The sequence below is a fragment of the Prionailurus viverrinus genome, chromosome C1 (genome assembly GCF_022837055.1).
Source record: "Prionailurus viverrinus isolate Anna chromosome C1, UM_Priviv_1.0, whole genome shotgun sequence".
Classification (NCBI taxonomy): Eukaryota; Metazoa; Chordata; class Mammalia; order Carnivora; family Felidae; genus Prionailurus; species Prionailurus viverrinus.
In genome coordinates this window covers 120,558,496-120,578,775 of record NC_062568.1, presented here as the reverse complement: position 1 = coordinate 120,578,775, position 20,280 = coordinate 120,558,496, and the positions used below count along the sequence as shown (strand labels likewise).

The 20,280-nt window shown below is 48.6% G+C and overlaps 1 pseudogene; it reads right to left on the bottom strand.

The window, feature by feature from the left end:
• Window positions 1-544: 544 nt before the first annotated feature.
• LOC125174082 (L-lactate dehydrogenase B chain-like) lies at window positions 545-1,963 on the bottom strand (annotated as a pseudogene).
• Between the last annotated feature and the right edge of the window lie 18,317 nt (window positions 1,964-20,280).

The window sequence follows — 20,280 nt, the reverse complement described above, 5'->3', positions numbered from 1 at the left end:
ACAACAGGCCTCCAACAGACACGTCTTGGTTGATGAAAGAACTTTCGGAATCATGAAGACTTCAGATCATGTCCCTTACGGGTATCACTGATGACTCTATTTTGTTACATTTAAAATCTTGGCAAACCAGTAATTTACATAGGATGTGCATGGCCAGGCTACCCCCAGCTGCCCCATTCCTTGGCTCTTTACGAGGATTTATCAATAACAGCATATCCGTTCTGTTTGGGCTGTTATTATGCCTCTATCCTGGAACATCCTGTAGTGGTTATTTTTTGGAAACATCATCTGGTTCATAATCTCTTAGCAACAGAACTTTGAGGGCTAACGGCTGATGCACACTCCCAGCAAGATGATTGCGACTGGTAGGCAAACAAACCCACAGCAGCCGAGTTGGAGCACCCCTCTGATTATGGGTTTAATTGTTTTAGGCCATCAGACGTCACCAGCACCCACCATGGGCTGAGCTTGCTTTGTTAGACGCTTGAGAGCATTTGCTGTGGCAGCCACACACCCAGGCCCGGGCGGAGGTGGTGGGGGGAGCTTTCAGTCACCGGGTGCCCAAGGCTGGCACAGTCTTGTGTCCTCGTGGAACATGAGGAACAGGTCCTGGAACATGTATCTGACTCGAAGAGGAGGAGGGCAGGAGCAGTGGCCTTGCGCTCTGTCCACGCCCACACAAACTCCTTTCGTGGCAATGTTAGACTGTCCTCACACTGGATTGGAATCCAGCCCTGCTTGAGCCCCCAGCCTTCCCTCTTTCTTTCTTTTCTTTTTCTTCTTTTTTTGCCTCCAATAGTTAATTCTGTCTGTTCAAGGGCTCATACCGCAAGCATTAAACCAAGTGCAGGCTTTGATTCTGTGAGCACAAATTCATGTATCTACAAAGATAAAAAGCAAACTGTGATCCATGTACATGGATAGAAACTAGAGATTCATGGTCAATCATGTTGGAGTTTTTACATTTCTACAGCCTAGAATCCAGAAGTCACAGATCTTTTAGGTCCTTCTTGATGTCCCATAGGGTATCTGCACTTTTCTGGAGCTGAGCAACTTGGTCAGCCTTCAGCTTCTGGTTGATAACACTGGTTAACCCCTGGGCACTCAGGATACATGGAAGGCTCAGGAAGACTTCATTCTCAATGCCGTACATTCCCTTCCCCATCATTGACACAGGATGACCCCTGGATAGATTTTCAACATGCATTCAATGAGGTGAGCCACACTTATCCAATAGCCTATCTGGTATATCCTTTGGCTTGATGGTTCCATAGGCACTTCTGGTCACCGTCTTATGTGCTTCCTCCCAATTTTCACTATCATTCCCATTTTTGGATTCAGTTCCTAAAGATAAATGCCTGCCACATTCACTCTACTCCATACAGCCTCACTAAAGACACCATGTTCTCTTCAAACTCGGCAGCTGCTGGGACGAATGCCAAGTTTTTCACCTGGAAGATCTCAAAATCTCGCACTCACTTCCAATCACATCATGCTCAGGTAATCCAGTTAGTCTCCAGGTAACATATGTGAGAATCCACTGGATCGGGAACTATAGTTATGATGCAATTGGCTGTCCTTGATGATCTGAAGAAGAATGAATCTGAAGACATTAATGTTCCCCTGCACCAGATTGAGATGACTCTCTTCCTCTGGCTGGCAGACTCCTGCATTTTCCATCACAATCTTAGAATTGGCAGTCAGAGTAATCTCTGTCTGCCACAAGTTTTGGTGTCTGAAGAAGTAAGCTTCCATGCTGCAGACGCACCTCCTCTTTTTTGAGTTTATCTTCTAAAACATCCACGACGGCAAGTTCATCATTTAGAGACTTTCCCAGAATGCTGCTGGCAAATACCATACCAACTAGTTCAACACCTACTGCAATGATTTCATTGTTTGGTCCTATTGCCATTGCCTCTTCTTCCGCAACCAGGGCAATCAGTTTTTCCATAAGAGTTGCCATCAAGTGCAAGAGAGAGAAGGCTCTGGGGAGGTTGTGGTAGCCATGCAAAGAAGACAATGGCAGCTGCGTGCCTTGCCTCCACTCTCTCTGCTCATCCCATTCACATCTCCAGGTCCATAGGGACAGCTGGGTCCTTACTTTATGTGTAATCTCCAAAGGTACTGCATAGTGTAGCACATGAGGGCCACTGCCACAGACCAGTTCCAGTGGTCAAAGGCCACACACAATATGTGCATCCTGGAGTCACTGAACCCAATACTCACAGGCAGCACGGGGCCTCCTGTCATTGGGGCTCACGATCCTCTTTTATTCTGGTTCTTTCTGGTCCCTCCCCAAGGTGAGATCATGATTCCCCGTCTGTGAGGAGTAGGAATAAAAATTAAAATAATAGCTACCATTGGGGCACCTGGGTAGCTCAGTCGGTTGAAGGTCCAACTCTAGATTTTGGCTCAGGTCATGATCTGATGGCTGTGGGCTCCACACTGAGCATGCAACCTGGTTGGGATTTTCTCCTTCTCTCTCTGCCCCTCTCCCTGGCTCGTGCTCTCTGTCTCTCAAAATGAAATGAAATGAAATGAAATGAAATGAAATGAAATAGCTACCACTTATTACTATGAACCAGGATCTTTACTGATATGCCCTTATTTACTCCTGAAAACCTTATAAGGACATGATATTGTTTTCCCCATTTACAGATCAGGAAATTGAGGATCAGTGTAATTGAGTGATTTGCTGTAAGTCACAGAAGCAATTTCTGTTTGTGACACCCACAGTCATGCTCCTCCCCCTCCCCAGCCCTATTACTCATGAGCAGAGGTGGATTTACTAAGAAAGTCCTGAAGCTCTGCTCTGGGCCCCGTCACTTGCACCGCCCTGTCCGAGGCCCTAGAAATTGATTCATAGGGCCACATATTGTTGGGATACGAGATATTTTAATATTTTGCCTAAAGGAGAGTCCTGCTCTGATTCCACAGATTCCCTCAGATTCTTCCCCTTTCTGTCCCCTTCTCTGCTCTATTCGTTCTCCTTAGCCTTGTCACTAATACACCGTGGTGTACCATTGCACATCCTAGGCACCACTCACTATGTGTTTTGAATGAATAAATGAATGAATGAATGAGTACAGCCATTGTCCTTATGCGTGAAGCAATCTTGTGCCATAGGTCAGGCAAAGATATAAAACTGTGAAAAGTGACTTGCTCAAAGCCCCTACTTACAATCCAGTCCCCTTTCTCTTGCTCTGAGCTGCCTTTGAACTTGGTCATGCCTAGGTTTCCTCTGGCCCCAACACTACAATTTACTCATAGACCAGACATCATGTCACTGGTGTTTCATCCCTGACTCCTCTCTCTCAGTGAGTTCCTTTACCCCCCAAATCCTATCAACTGCCTCCCAAGTGTCTCTGAAACTGATCACTCTGTTTATCTCCACAGTCCCCACCGCAGATGGGGTCTCCATCAGCTTCCTGGCCTCCTCTCTGCCCCCTGTCTGTTGCCCACACAGCTTCCAGAGACTGATTTTCCTGCTGGAATTACTCCCATGAATTCCCATTTTGTAGAGATCGTATCTGAAATCCTTAGCCTGACCCACAAGGCTCACATTGGCTTTTTTTTTTTTCAGTTTCTCAAACTCACCATTTCCCTGACTCAGAGCCTTTGCATATGCTCTACCCACTTCAGGTGCCAGAACAGTCTTCCCCTCCTCCCTCTCTACCATCCTACTTAATTTTTCACTCACCCTTCTGGTCAAGCATCACTTCCTCAGGGCTACCTTCCATGTCTACCCACACTGAGTCAGAGCCCCTGTGAATTATTTTTATAGCTCCCTGTATATCTCTGCCTAGAACTGATAACCACTGATATAAATAACCAACTGTATAACCCTTGGTGTTTGATCTGGCGTTGTGACCCCTCCCTCTAGCCTCCTCCCCAGTCAAAGACCTAAGTTCCCAGAGGGCAGGGACCATGTCTGCCTGGCTCACTGCTCTATCTTTGTTTTGTTTGTTTGGCTGAAAGAATAAAGACACTCATTCCTTTCTCACATAACCCTTGAAGTGTTTCTTATCGGCTGGCAGCAGTGCCCCATCTGGTCCTTTCGGGACCTGGGTTCCCTCCATGCTGTGGCTCTGTTATCCCTAGGAGTTGTCATCTGCATAGTTTAAGCTAGGTCATCACCATCTCTGGGCTGGAGCCAGCAGGGAGGAGAGGAAGAGTTTTCTAGGTCTTGGTTTGGTTCCAGGGATCTATTACTGAATAACAAACAGCCCTGAGATAATGTGCTAAAAGACATCAACCATTTCATTATCCTCATAGACTCTGTGGGTCTGTGAGGAATGCTGGGGAATTTGGACAGAACACAGGGAGGGTGACTTCTGTTTCTGCTCTATACCTTCTGGAGCCTCAGCTAAGACTCAAATGACCAAGGGTGACTCAAATGGTTGGGGTTGAATGTTCTGGAGGCATCTTTACTCACCCGGTGCCTGACTGGAAGACTAGGCTCAGCCAGGCCTGAACCAGGGGACCCACATGTGGCCTCTCCAGTTTGGTGGCCTCAGGGGAGTTAGCTTTCTTGATGGAGGCTCAGAGCTCTAAGAGCAAGAGTTCTCAGAGAACAAGATAGAAACCTCTATGCCCTAACCTTAGAAGTCACGTTACAGTTGGAGACTGCCCAGGTGCAAGTGGAGGGGTCATAGATCCCCTACCTCTTGCCAGGAAGAGGGTTGAAGACTTTGTGTCATGTTTTAAAGCCATTATAGCCAGAGGGACACATGCCAGTTTCACTCACATTCACCTACTGAGAACGTAGGTGTATGGTCCCAGCTAAATTCACAGGGCCGGAAAACACACATCCCTAGCCACATGCCTGATGTCAACTTCATTATAAGGAAAGAGGGAGAATGGATTTGGGCCAACTGTTTGCATTCTGCCACAGCTATTCCTCTGGTCACCAAATATCCAGGTGTACCCCCTCTTCCCACACGTGCAATATGCTTCTCCTTGGGGAAAAATCCCTAAAGTTCCATCGACTGCCTCTTTGTTGAATGACTAACTGTATGTTTGCAGAGTAACTGTGTCCAGCTGTATACTCTAAAGATAGGGTGGTCAGAGGCGGTGTTCCATTTCTTAACCTAGAGCCTCGAGGTGGGCTAGTTCTAAGCGGGGAGGCAAAAATCAGGGAGCAGTGGCCTGTTAGGAGTGAAGAGAAATCTGTCCTCCCTTTATCTTGGTACTTAATTCCATCTATTTACAGGGTAGGAAAAACAATAATTGTTAATTGAAAAGAATGTCTGTCTCATTGTGCATCTAAAATTAATTCCAGATGGATCAAAGATTCAGATGTAAAAAATAAACCCATAAAATGCTAGGGGAAAGGATTAGAGCAGACAGTTCATAGAAGAAGATAAATAAAAGGCTGACAACGGTATGAAAAGACACATTCTTGAGGATGAGGGGAGGCAGGAACTCTTGTGCGTTACTAGTTGGTGTTTAAATGGATCGTTTCTACAAAGGGGGATTCAGCGATATCTTTCAAGATGTCAAACGTTCAATACCCTTTTATCCAGAAACTGCATTTCTAGGTATTATTATACAGATATACAGCATTCCCACAATTGAGCAAAACTATATGCCAAGGATGTTCAGTGCAGGCTTGTTTAGAATAGCTAAGTAGCTGGAAACCACCTAAATGCCCCTCTGTGGGAAACTATTTAATAAAGTAGAATCCCACGCAGCTGTTAAGAAGAATATGGTAGATTTATCAGTACTCACATGGAAAAAGGTCCAAGGAACTGCAACAACCAGAAACAAAAGGCAATTTGGAGGGCATGGTGCGTAGTGTAAATTCACGTCTGTTAAGAAAGAAAGCAAGCAAAATAATTCGTAGGTATTTTACAAAATGCCCGGAAATATTCATAGAAAGTTTTTAACAATGGTTACTTCAGGGGTAGTGCACTTGAGGCTGCGGGGAGCAGGAGGATGTATAATTTTTCCTTTATGTCCTTCTCCACTGTATGGATTGTTTTAATTGTAAAAAACATGTAACACCTGCATCTGTTTTATAGGAGAATCAAATTCAGAGTAGTGGATATTCCTAAGGAAGAAGACAAGGGAATGGAAGAGAGGACATAGGGTCCTTTAACTGTATGTACAATGTTATGTTTCTAAAAGAAATTGACGGCACTTGGGTGGCTCCGTCGGTTGAGTGTCCGACTCTTGATTTTGGCTCAGGTCACGATCTCGTGGCTGGTGAGTTTGGGCCCTGTGTCAGGCTCCGTGCGGACAGCGCAGAGCATGCTTGGGATTCTCTCTCTCCCCCTCGCTCTGCCCCTCCCCCACTTGCTCTCTCTCTCAAAAATAAAATAAATTAACTTAAATTTTTTTTTAAGAAATCGAAGTGCCTAGGAAATGGTAAATGTTGTTCATTCCCTTTTACCACCACCACCACCACCACATGGAAACCATAAGTGACGATGTGTTAAGAATTGATAAAGCTGGCAGGGGGGGGTACCTGGGTGTTCATTATATAATTCCCTATGCTTTTCTAAATTTGGGGGACATTTTACAACTTAAAAGAAGCTTTTTAAAAAAGGATTCGTTCTCTACAACAACATAAAATAAATGGAGAAGGAGCCAGAAAAATGAAGCAACTTGGTAAATTCAACCACAGTCTCATAGGAAGGAGATACAGAGACTTAATGTTTCCCGTTTGGACTCTTGGGTGCCCCTGGATTGGAAGAAACGCTAGGGATGGCGTTGCTTTGGGAAAGGGAATGTGCCGACCTGGCACTGAGGCTGGGGTTCCATGCCGGAGCCCGGGCTGGGTGCGCAGTTAGGAGACTGACGCTGGTCTGGGTGCGAGCAGGTGAGCAGGGGGAAACCCGGGCAGTGCAGGGGGGCAGTGGCAGCCTGGGGTTCGCCGCCAGCACCGCCAGGGCCTCCCGGGGCTGCTCCTCTTTGCTCCTGTCGCACGCACCACGTCATCATCTGTCAGCCAAAAGAGCAGTAGGGGCAGCCGTGTCTCCTTTCTCCCAAGTACTGCTTCTGGGGGAGACTGAGCAGCACCCCAACTCCTGCACTGGAAGCCGGGAGAGCAGGGTCTCCGGTCCCCCGGCCCTCACTCCCTTCCCTCCGGTCCCTCCTGCCGGGCAGGGCCTTAATCTGCTGCACCTGCAGTTCTTTGATCCGTTTCAGTTTCCTTTCTTTTGAAAAAAACTAACCACAGTGCCGTGCGTGTTGCCAGCCTGACTCTGTTGCTTTGAAAGCCCTCTTCCTGTGAACTTGAGATGTGGGTGATAAAGCAATGAAGGACAGTGGCCTGTGGGTCTCACCAAGGGCCTTTGTTCTGGGTACTGATGTTATGTCACCCGCAGGCAGAGGTGGGGCCTAGAGTCTGTCCTTGAGGCTCAGAGGGCTGTCTCAGGCAGGGCCGCCGTGTCACTGCTGGGGTCCCGCCTAAGTGACATACGTGCAGGTACATGGGAGCATCCCCACACAGGGAGGTGGACTCGGGCTGCCAAGTGTCCTTCAGCTGGGCCCCTGTCCTGCTTCCACCGCTCCACCCACCTCAGATATCTGAGTGTAGACCCCAGGCTTCCAACAGGCCCAGGGCTGCTTCTTTCCAGAGGGGCTAAGCTGCAGGGCACACACCCTCCCGCAGTTGCTGCCGGTGTGTGTGTGTGTGCACCCTTCAGGCCCCTGCAGGGAGACAGAGAGTTTCTGGGTTCCAGTCCTGGCAGGGACTGTAAGACCTGCTGAGCAAACAGCTCACCAGTGCATTGTGTGATGTCCAGGGTTTCTGGGCTGGCGTCCGGCTTCTCAGTGGCCCCGATTTTGTGTTCTTGTTGTTGAGCTCTTGGGAACCAAGGGCTGGCAGCCAGCCAGTGCATGCAAGGACTCCACGCTGGAATCCTTAAACACATCATCGCATTTCAGATTCAGAACAACTGAGTACAAGCATGCTCAGCATCCCTGTTTTACAGAGGAGGAGACTGAGGCCCACAAAGGTCGGATAGCTCGTCCAGCGTTCCCAGCTGGGAAGGGGTGGGGTCGGGATCTGGTCTCTTCTCACTGCCAGGTCTTCTCCACAACTTCTCTTCCCTGCTCTGCGTGCTGAGGGGGGTCTGTGAGGATTGCATGGGGCAGGGTGGGGGTGGGGGGAGGAGCCCTTACTCTGCATCTTGACCAGTGGGGAGCACCAACAGCATATGGGAGGCAGAGAGTGCATGGCCCTTATTCTGTCCCACACCTCCTGTGGGGTGGCCATGATCTGGCGGCATCACTCAACTGAGGCCACGCCTCGCATCAGGGCCCTCTCCTCCCAGACATGGTCTAGTCACCCCCTTGACCTCTCACCCCATCAGACCTAGTGGTGGATGGACTGCTATTGGGCCAGGTTCTTAGAATCGTTTCCTACACCTTGCCCTTACCTTTGAACATAATCCCTTGATTGAATGTTCCTCAAATGGCCCCATCTGAGTGTGCCATCTGCCTCCCACTGGGACCCTGCCTGACCGATACCATCCTGCCAGCTCATTGGCAAAGACCGCTGGGTCTGCTGAGTCATCACAGACAGCAGCTGGGATCACAGGTGGGGGGGTCCCTTTTCCAGTTCCTGTGCTTTTCTTTGGCTCTCCTTGTATCCTCACCCCTCCTCATCTGCCTGCTTTGCTTCCACTCCCACCTGTGGCTCTTCTGCAGCCAGAGGTCGGGGATGTTTAGGGGATGACAGTCACAGCTAAGCAACCCCTACCCCTATCCCATCCACCTGTGATGCATCCGGGAAGTGTGCTCCAGAATCATGGGCGTCATGGGCTAGTCATAGAGGCCCTGCGTCCTTGGGACAAGATGTTTTGGAAGCCACTGCACAGAAACAGGATGATTTCACATTGCTGGGAGAGCCTTCTTCCCTGGGGACCCGTGACCAGGAAAGCTTACCCACTCACCCGCCCACTCACTCACTTGCAATGCAGAGAGGGGCTGACTCCCCACCAGGCCTCCCCCTCCCCCAAGGGACCTGGTTGTCACTTCCTCAAGGAGACTGTCTCCGACCCTCGCCGAGGCTGGCTGCCCGGTTCATCCCATCCCTCCTTGTTTTGAAACCCTCATCACACTGATATCCCTTGTCATCGTTCAGCCACCTCACTCTACCTTCTACTCCCTAAAAGCAGGTCCTCTGCCTGTACTGCTCACTGCTGTGTCCCCAGTGCCTGGCACAGTGCCGGGCACACAGTGGGAGCACAAGAAATTGTTGAGCTAAGATGAAAACAATGGTAATTAAATCAATGCTGTGCGGATTACTCCTCTCATATCTAGGCGGCCACTGAGAGAACAATGACCAGTGCCACAGGCTGGGTCCTGGAGACAATGTCAGCCTGCAGAGTCTGGACCCTGGGCTCTAGTCCCTGCTTGGCTCATACTCATTGTATGGCTTGAGCCATCCCTGAGCGTTAAGTCCCTCATCTGTAAGATGGGATAATACTTCTATTCGTTTTCTATTGCTTCATAATAAATTATCATAAACTTAGCAATTTAAAACAACACAGGGGCTCCTGGCTGGCTCCGTCGGTTAAGCGTCCGACTTTGGCTCAGGTCATGAGCTCACGGCTCCTGAGTTTGAGCCCCGCGTCGGGCTCTGTGCTGACAGCTCAGAACCTGGAGCCTGCTTCAGGTTCTGTGTCTCCCTCTCTCTCTGCCCCTCCCCTGCTCACGGTCTGTCTCTGTCTCTGTCTCTGTCTCTGTCTCTGTCTCTGTCTTTCTCTCTCTCAAAAAAAAAATAATAATAAACATTAAAAAATTAAAAAAAAACCCACATGTATTTTTCATCCACAGTGACTTGGGCCAGGAGCCTGGGCACAGCGTAACTGGGTCCTCTGCAAGGACAAGGTGTCAAGATGTGGGCCAGGGCTGGGTTCTCCTCTGGATGCCCCCGTGGGGAGGGATCTACTTACAGGCTCACACAGGTTGCTGACAGAATTCATCTCCTTGTGGCTGTAGGACTGAAGTCTTTTTTCTTTTTTAAGTTTATTTATTTATTTTGAGAGAGAGAGCATGTGGGCATGAGCAGGGGAGGGGCAAGAGAGAGAGGTTGAGCGAGAGGGAATCCCAAGCAGGCTCCACACGGTCAGCACAGAGCCTGACACAGGCTCCAACTCACGAACCGTGAGACCGTGACCTGAGCCGAAACCGAGAGTCAGGTGCTCAACCCACTGAGCCCCCCGGGCGCCCCGCATAGGACCGAAATCTTCTGGTTGGACGTTGGATGGAGGCTGCCCTAGTTCCTAGAGGCCACCCACAGTTCCCAGCCAGGAGACCCTGTCCGAAGGCTCTCTCAGAACTTGGCAGCTTGCTTCTTCAATGTCGGCAAGAGAGGATGTCTTTATACCAACCTGCAAACAGGACTGAGCCTTTTATAGCATGAGGTAATCGTGGGAGTGACACACGGCACCATCTCCGCCAATATCGGTTACATATTGGCATCTTGGTTATTCTATTGGTTGGAAACACGTCACAGGTCCTACCCACACTCAGAAGGAGGGGATTACACAAAGACATTGAGGCTACAGGGATCATGCCGGTCACTTCAGAATCCGTCTCCTGCAATACTAATCCCTATCGCAGAATTCTTGAGGTACCTAAGGAAAGGAATATATGAAAGCACTTCACACGGTGCCCGGTGCTTAGTGAGACTTGGAAAATGTCGCAGAAGGTGGCTAGCAGCAGCTGTGTTTTCCTTTGGCCCACCGTGAAATAGGATATGTTGGTCTGTTCTGGGTCCCCAGGCCCCACCATGCCTCATTATCTTTGACTTTCACCGATAGGCTGTGTCAGCCATCTACCTCATCTGTCTAGATCTTGAAGGCAGCTGAATTTGTCATGTGGTATTAGCTAGTGTGATCAAATAGGTGTTCTTGCTATTGAAGTTACAAGTTCTTGACAGGTGAGGCTGTATCTTACTCATTTTTCTAGCCTATGGGGGGCCTAGGATGTTGAGTTTAGCTTGGATGATCCAGGAGGGTTGAGCCACAGCACCAACCGGAATGGTCTGAGTCCACGGTTATAGCCGCAGGGAACACGTGATGGTTGGCAGGGAGGGAGGGAGCAGGGGCAGGTTGGATGGATGAAGTCAGGGAGGTGCAGGATGAGTCTTGGCAGGCATCCATGTCAGGCTCTGCTGCAGGAAGCCCCCTCCTGTTACCATGTCTGCCCACCTCCCTCAACCCCCAGCTTTCTTCCCTTCTTACTGTTCAAGCCCCTACCTTTGAGCAGGGTCTCTGTGGGATCTGGGTGCAGTGGGCCATGCCCGTTCTGATGAGGGAAGAAAAGATGGATTCTTTCAGAAATAGATCATCTGGGCTGGGAAGGGTCTTAGCCCCCAGGAAGTGGTCAACAACTGGCTTTAGGTTACAAGATGAGAAGTCATGTTTGTTGAGTGCCTACTCATGACTCGGGCTCCACACTTCACATATTTCATTACCTCTGTTGTCTCAGTCTTCAAGGTGGAAAGACTAAAGCCCAGAGAGGGCAAGTGGGTTCCCCTGATCACACAGTTACTGGGTGGCAGAGTTAGGACAGAGCCTAGGTATCTGGACCATAAGTCCAAAGCTTTCTCTCTACAACACCCCTCGCACCCAGGCCTGTGGGCCCACTGGTGCTGGGGGCAGGGGCACACTTTCCCTGGCCCTAGCCCAGGTCTCCATGCAGGTTGGTCTGGCTTCCCAGCTCCTCATTTCTTCTTTCCCTCTGCCCTCAGGGTGCTCCTTCTGCTGAGTCTGTGCCACATTCTCAGCCTAGCCCACACCAGGCTGATGGTGGATGATCCAGACACTGAGCCCAGAGATTCTTTCCCAGCAGACACAGAGGCCGCCTGAGGCTTGCACATCTGGGCGTTTGTTGCCCAAGTCTAATCTGCAGAGGATAAACCAGAGGGATAATTTCTGTCATTTCTGGACAGAGCCAGGGAGCTAGAGTCACTTCAGAGAGGCAGAGGACCTGCCTCAGCTGTGGGAGGGGTAGTGGTGAGAAGGGTCCTACCTGGCGGGGTCATCTGTCCTGGGGCAGGTGGGCCTCTTCAAGTCGGGTCAGACAGGAAGTTCACCCACCAGCGGCCGGGGCTGTAACAGCTGCTTCAAGTCTGAAACATTTGTAAATCCCTCGTTTTCACGATGCCTCTGTTACTCACTGTGCTTTCCCTGAAGGGGTCGGCGGCAAACTCCTTAAAAGGCATGCGCTTGTCTTCAGGATGGGAAGAGAAGGGGAGCCGGGTGCCTGTGTTCCTTTCGCACCCGGATTAGGGACGGGAGGCTGAGAGCAGATGGCCAGAGCTGAGAGAAGCTGGCTGTGTCCCCGCAGGGGTGGGAGGCAGCCTGGATCCCAGCCAGGACTGGGCTGAGACTCTGTCAGCGCTGGAAGCCAGCTGCTGTGAGGGCTCCGATGGGCTGGCATTACCCTGAAGCCCAGCCTGACTTCCAAGAAAACACTCTAAAACCGGTCAGTGACCCAGGGGAAGAGCATTCTGCAGACTAATTCCACTTCCTTTCATAAGTGGGAGCCAATGCAGGCTCTTCAGGGGTAGAAGCTAGAAATGGAGAGAGCACACAACAGGTCCACACACACCTATCTCTTCCCGACCGTGGATCTGGGGCTACGGACCCCTAACCTCCTTGGGCCTGTGCCGCGGAACACGCATGTGGTCCCGAAGAATCATACGAAGCCCACGCAGTCACACACAACATCCACAGACACACCCCATCCCTCACACACTGTGACACTCAGCAGTACGCAGCCATGTAGAATCACACGTAACCACATTCATGCATCGGGAGGCCATAACACACAGCCACACAGGTTCACACACATACATTACACACAGTGAGCCTTAACCACATACATATGCACTCGTCCATTCATCCGCACTAAGCACGCACAGCCGGACACGGTCACGTACGGGGATTCTGAATCCCGCACGGTCGCACACACACTCACACCAGTCTGCACAACCTCTGTGCATTCAGCCCCACTCACTGGCACATGAGAACACACGGTCACAGGCCATCACACAGAACATACGATCGCGGGGCAAACTGTGAATGGTGCTTTAATACAAGCAGCAGGGGAAAGGGGCTGGGGGCCGGGGGGGCTTGTCCTCAGAAACGGGGGTCAATGAGGGCCCGGAGGTGACTAAGTCAGGAACAGAGGGATCCACTCAGGCCCTCGGACAGTTCACTTCCTGGTCATACCTCCAGAGCAGCAGCAACTCGGAAGATCATTGTCCCCCTTGGCCGCCCAGCAGAGCATTCCTGGGTCCTGATGCAGCCTCCTCCCCTCCCCTCTGGCCCCAGCTGGGCTGTGGCAGGGACCGTGGTGAGTCAGCAGGAAAGGGCTCAGGGAATGCGGGTGGGTGACCAACAGGGCCTGTAGTTGAAGCTCTGGGGGAGGAGCAGCTGCCCGCTGGAGCTTCCCAGCCCAGCAGGGAGGGCCGCAGACACGGGTCTGGGTGCTGATGGCCGTTTCTCAGCCAGCCAGCTATGCAAGAAAGCAGATGGAAGGGGCCACGTTCCCCCACGGTCTGTGTTTGGACCTCCTCACCTGCTGTGGCCCTCAGCGCGGCCCGGCCCACAGGCCCCGAGCCGCACCCTGCTCTCCACCATCACCAATTCATGCGTTCATTCAGCCGTTCATGGACCACCCACCACACCAAGATGCAAGGGCTATGCCTTCCAATGGGGAAGGTCACACAAAAGATGACTCCAGAGCTATGTGGACGGCAGGGACAGATGTATGCATGCTGTCATTGAAGCTACTAGGGCCAGCTGCTTGTGAGCCTTTGAACTCCAGTTTCTGGTATGGGCCAGGATGGCTGATGATGATGGTGCCTGTCCCTCAGGGTGCTCCTGACCTCTGACCTCTCTCGAACGAGGCAGCAACACAGTCAGAGAAGGCATGGGTGGGCGTGACTTAACAGTGAGCCATTTTCCAACAGAGTCAGGGAATTCGTTGTTCAGATCTAAAGAACAAAAATTCAAATGTTTACATATTTATTTCGAGGGGGAGGGGCAGAAGAAGAGAGAGAGAGAGAGAGAGAGAGGGAGAGAATCCCAAGCAGGCTCCTTGCTTGGCGTGGAGCCCAACACAGGGCTCGATCCCACGACCCTGGGATCATGACCTAAGTTGAAATGAAGAGTCAGACGCTCAACTGACTGAGCCACCCAGGCGCCCCAAGAACAAAGTCTTAAATGCCACGTCTGAAGGAATCTTGCTAAAATGACTTCCCGCAGCATGGCGAAGTCCCCACCAGCCTTCTTGCTGCCTCAGGGTTATTATTACGAACTTCCATGATCGCTACACCAGATACAATGGTTCTTTCTTGAGAGTAGGTGGTCAGCAAATACTTGTGGAAGGAACACACACGGATGAGCTCAGACTTCTGGGCTCAAAGACTGAAAAGCAGGTGGTGAGAGTACAGAATGCTCTCTGGTATGGGGTTTGGGGTGCAGTGGACGTTACAGGGCCTTCCTCTTGCTCCCTAAACTCTTCTCAAGAGAAGCATCACTTCCTCCCTTCCTTCTTCCCTCTTTTTCTTTTTCTTTCTTTCTTTCTTTCTCCCTTCCTTTTCTTTTTCTTTCTTTCTTTTCTTTCTTTCTTTCTCTTTCTTCCTTTTTCTTTCTTTGTTTCTTTCTTTCTCTCTCTCTTCCTTCTTTCTTTCTTTCTTTCTTTCTCTCCCCCTTCCTTCCTTTTCTTTCTTTCTTTCTTTCTTTCTTTCTTCCTCTTTCTTTCTTTCTTTCTTTCTCTCTCTCCCCTTCCTTTTCTTTCTTTCTTTCTTTCTTTCTTTCTTTCTTTCTTTCTCTTTCTTCCTTTTTCTTTCTTTCTTTCTTTGTTTCTTTCTCCCTTCCTTCCTTCCTTCCTTCCTTTCTTTCTTTCTTTCTTTCTCTTCCTTTCTCTTTCTTTCTTTCTTTCTTTCTCTCCCCCTTCCTTTCTTTTCTTTTCTTTCTTTCTTTCTTTCTTTCTTTCTTTCTTCCTCTTTCTTTCTTTCTTTCTTTCTCTCTCTCCCCTTCCTTTTCTTTCTTTCTTTCTTTCTTTCTTTCTTTCTTTCTTTCTCTTCCTTTCTCTTTCTTTCTTTCTTTCTTTCTCTCCCCCTTCATTCCTTTTCTCTTTCTTTCTTTCTTTCTCTTTATTCCTTTTTCTTTCTTTCTTTCTTTCTTTCTTTCTTTCTTTCTTTCTTTTCCTTTCTTCCATCCATCCTTTCTTTCTTCCTTCCTTTGGAATAAGAGCCAAGTTTTTAATTTTTCATTTCTTGCATTTGCAGTGTTACTCAATGATGTCCTTTGCCATAGTCCTGAATCACCACACAACCACAACTGACCACTTTTACGGGGTTTCCCCCTTTCACAGAGGCCTACCCATTTCCCTAGTTTCTTGCTATCAACTTTAATTAGGTTGATTGGGTGTTCAGCACAAAGAGCCTCCACCAGCTTGACATACAGGCTTATCACAGTTGAACCTGCCCCCCTTTCTTCTTCACTGCAAGGGCTCACCTGCTTTCCCTCCTCTGGCACTGTTCCCCATCTTCCCAATGTTATTTGAAGCCTGCGCCCCAGCCTCACTTCATCCCCCTTTCCTGATTGTCCCTGAACTTGAAGACAAGCCCCAGACATTTTCCTTCTAACCCTTCTGATCACACCATGGAAACAAAATGTTAACAAAAATCAGAACCACAGGAAAGCAATAGAGGTTCGGGAATCTAACAATTGGCTACCCATTTGAAAAAAACAAAACAAAACAAAACAAAATTCATACCTGCCTCGCATGTAGAATATAATAAAACAAATTCCAGATAAATAAAATATTTAAATAGAGAAAACAACCATAGACATCATGAAAGAAAACATGGGTGACCATTTTCTGTTGTTGTTATTTTACAGTGGGTAAGACCTTTCTAAGCAGAAAACCAGAAAAGGCTGATACATTTAATGACATAAGATTTGTAAGGTTCTGACAACAAAAGCGCTACACACAAATTCAAAACACAAAGGACAAGCTGGGGAAAATATTTCCAACAGATAAAACAAAGGGTTTGTATCCCTAATTTACAAAGGGCTCTCACAAGTCAATAACAAAAAGATAAATAACTAAATAGAAAAAAAAAAAACTCAAAAAATGAACAAAGGCCACTAGCAGGTAATCCACAGAAGAGGAATTATAATTAGTTAATAAGTGGATGAAAAGATGTTCGCCCTACCTTAGAGTATTAAAAATCAAATTAAATTGGGGAGCCTGGGTGGCTTACCCGGTTGAGTGTCTGACTTTGGCTCAGGTCATGATCTCACTGTTCCCAGGTTTGAGCCCCGTGTCAGGTTCTGTGCTGACAGCTCAGAGCCTGGAGCCTGCTTGGGATTCTGGGTCTCCCTCTCTCTCTGCCCCTCCCCCCCACTCTCTCTCTCTCTCAAATAAATAAACATTAAAAAAAATTTAAATCACATTAAATCTATCTATGAGGGTGGCAAACATTAGAAAGATGGATAGTATTTAGTCCTAACAAGATGTGGTGTAAGGGGCCTCTTCATAGATCATATTGTTGGAAGGAGAAATTGGCAAAAAAAAAAAAAAAATCTTGTTGGGGGTCAATTGAACAATATCAAAGTCTGAGTAGTGAGCCCTTTGAGCCAGCAGTTTCCGGTTTCCAGACTTTCAGGAACATATCCTAGAATAAGCGTATACATTCACATCAGGATGCCCCTGGTGCAGCTCGAGGGAGTTGGTGTGAATTTGCTCCCCCTACACTTGTGTGTTTGGCTCTATCCCTCGGGCTTCTGCAGGCATCAGGGGGTGGGGTGTACCCAGTCCAGAAACCCACTTTTTCTTCTCTAAGCAGGACTACTTGAGCCCATTGACTTTAATGAGGCTCCGAACCCCCTTGCTTACCTCCTCACTTCCCACTCTTCTCTACTTCCCATTTCCCAACCTCCTAATTGTTATTGGAAAATCCCTCTGACTTTGGGAAAGCCATCCCCACCTCTACCCCAGCCGGGGAGCGTGTACCCTAGCCTGAGACTGTGAGTGCGTGACATCTACTCATCACAGTGATTGGTTCAGTGGTGGCACATGACTTAAACTGGTCCAATCAGAATGCATCTCATGAGTTTTGTTACAAGTCCTAGGACGAAGACCTGGATAACGTCGTGGGTGGGTATGAGCCTGCCATGCTCTAGCTCTTTTTAATACAAGGAGGAAAATGAGTTTGTGGACAGAGCTAACCCACAGAGTATAAGTGAGCCAAGAAAATTACAGAAAAATGAAACCGGAGCCTGGTGATATTGCGAACCTCTGGATAAAACCGCACCTGAACCTTCCCAGCTGCCGGGCTTTTCTGACGCAGGCGGCAATAGATTCTCCCCATTGCCTAAGTCCGTTTGAGAGGAGATGTTTTTGTGCTTGCAGTGGAAGCCTCTCCACAAACACAGAGCCTCTCCCTTTCTCTGACAGTCTGGTTTCTTGACCCTTGGAACCTTGGCTCAGCCTTAGAAAACAAAGGCCTAGTAATTCTTTCTGGGAGCTTGGGAAGCCCTGACATCCTTCACCCAAGGCTTGATTACTTTGGAGTGAGGTTGGGGAAGTGTGTGGAGGAGAGGGAAAAATGCCTCCCCATCTTTGTGAGCCTCTCATAGCAGCATGAGCAGCTCAGATATTAGTAACTCACTCAAGTATCTTGTCACGTTTTTTATAGCTGAAAAATCATAGACAACCCACATGCTCACCGGTGGGTAACTCTTCATGGTCCATCCACACGGTGGTACACTCTTCAGCTTTAGAAAGATGGAGAGGCACCTGGGTGGCTTGGTCGGTTGAGAGTCCAACGTGGGTTCAGGTCATGATCTCACAGTTCGTGAGTTCAAGCCCCACATCCGACTCTGTGCTGACAGCTCCGAGCCTGGAACCTGCTTCTGATTCTGTGTCTCCCTCTCTTGCTGCCCCTTCTTCTCCCTCTCCTTCTCCTTCTCCTTCTTCTTCCTATCTCTCTCTCTCTCGCGCGCGCGCAAAAATAAACATCTAAAAATTTTTTTTAAAAGAAAGGTGGAGGAAATGCTACATGTATCGCCATGGAAGGCATCATTTTACTGAAAAATACAGGTCGAAGAACAAAATGTAAAGCGCAAATCCACTTTCATTTTTTAAAGCTGTAAGTGTTGAACAGAAAAAAAGGCGTAGAAGGAAGATCGCTTTATACAACAACTTAAAAAAAATGATTTCTGAGGGCTAGGATTCTGAATGATTTGTATTTTGTTTTTTTTTTTTCCCCTCCATTTCATTACTGAAATTTTATGGTGTTATTTGAAAACATATTTTTTAATTTAATTTTTATTTTTAAATCGTTTTTAAGCATTCTTGTTTATTTACTTTTTAATTTTTTTAACGTGTATTTATTTTTGAGACAGAGAGAGACAGAGCATGAACGGGGGAGGGTCAGAGAGAGAGGGAGACACAGAATCTGAAACAGGCTCCAGGCTCTGAGCTGTCAGCACAGACCCCGACGCGGGGCTCGAGCTCACAGACCACAAGAGCATGACCTGAGCTGAAGTCGGATGCTTAACTGACTGAGCCACCCAGGCGCCCCATACACATTTTTGTTTATTTTTGAGAGACAATGTGCTAGCAGCAGGGGGCCAGAGAGCAAGCCGAGAAGGAGATGCAGAATCTGAAGCAGGTTCCAGGCTCTGAGCCGTCAACACAGAGCCCGACACAAGGCTTGAAGTCAGGAGGAGTGAGTTGGATTGTGGGCTGAATAAGGATCCCCAAAGATATCAGATGCGAATGCCTTGGAATCTATAAATGTGACTATGTATGGAAAAAAGATCTTAGCAGATGTAAGATTAAGTTAAGAATCTTGAGATAGGGAGATGCTTTTGGACTATCTAGGTGGGTCTTAGGTGCAATCACAAATGTCCTTATAAGAGAGAAGAAGAGGGCGGCTTGACACAGATAGAAAAGAAGGCAATGTGACCACAGAGTGACAAGGCCACAAGCCAAAGAATGCCAGCAGCCAGTGGAGCTGCAAAGGAACAGATTCTCCCTCAAAGCCTCCGGAGAGAGCACAGCCCTACTGACACCTTAATGTGGACCCAGTGATACTGATTTTGGACTTCGGGCCTCCAGTGAAAGAATACATTTCTGTGAGGCTACCAATTTCATGACAATTTGTTACAGCAGCCACAAGAAGCCAACAGAGTCTTAGAAATCGAAGCGTGCTAGCTGCACAAAATGCTCTTCCCTGACTTGCCTTCCTGATTATACGCTGCTCAGGCCAGAGGAGAGCGAGGCCTCTAGACACCCCAGAGAGGGCCTCTGAGACACTTAATGAACTCCAGCACTTGGGACCCGGGGGGCTGGGAGCGTCGGAGCCCATCCCTGGCTCTGCACTGGGCCTCCTCCAGTGGAAGCGGGGAGACCAAAGGGGTTGCCTGGCAACCCCAGCAGCATGGCAGGGCCCCCACTGTGCCCTGGTTTCTCCTCAGAGCGGAAGCGCACGTATTGTTAGAATGCAGACGCTATTAAAAAAAAATATCGCGCACCAACCCTTCGCTCAAAATAACTTCCCGCTTTCTAAAAATGGAATTCTGCCCAGCCATCACATTTCCTACTGTAGTAAAATTTCTCACCCCCTCGTGCTCTGTAGGTTTGTGACTGGCCGGAGAGGGAACTACTATGAACAGCACTTTCCACCTGATGTAACCTCCTTGGGGAGCCACGCGCTCAGCGCACGGAAGGTGACAGTCCCTTGCATAATAGGCCTCCTCCCGGCCTCCCACGGAACCTCCCCTAGGGCTCGGGTTTTTGGCTGCTCCGGTATCCACAGTGTCCCCTGCCTCAGAAAATAATAAGAATAACAATAATAGGACAGTTGGCCCTTGAGCAACCAATTCGAACTGCGTGGGTCCACTTATACGTGGACATTTTTGGATAAATACAGTATCGTACTGGAAATGTACTTTCTCTTAGGAGTTTCTTCAGAACATTTTCCTTTTTAAAAAATATTGTCTTAAAGTTTATTTCTTTTGATACATATACAGAGTGAGTGCTTGAGAGCAGGGGAGGGGCAGAGAGAGAGGGGGAGAGAGAGAAGCCCCAGCAGGCTCCCCACTGTCAGCATGGCGCCAACTCCGGGCTTGAACTCACAAATTGTGAGATCATGACCTGAGCCGAAATCAAGAGTCAGGCGCTTAACTGACTGAGCCACCCAGGCGCCTTAAGAACATTTTCTTTCCTCTAGCTTACTTTATTGTAAGAATGCAGTATAGAATACATATAACATATAAAACATGTTAATTG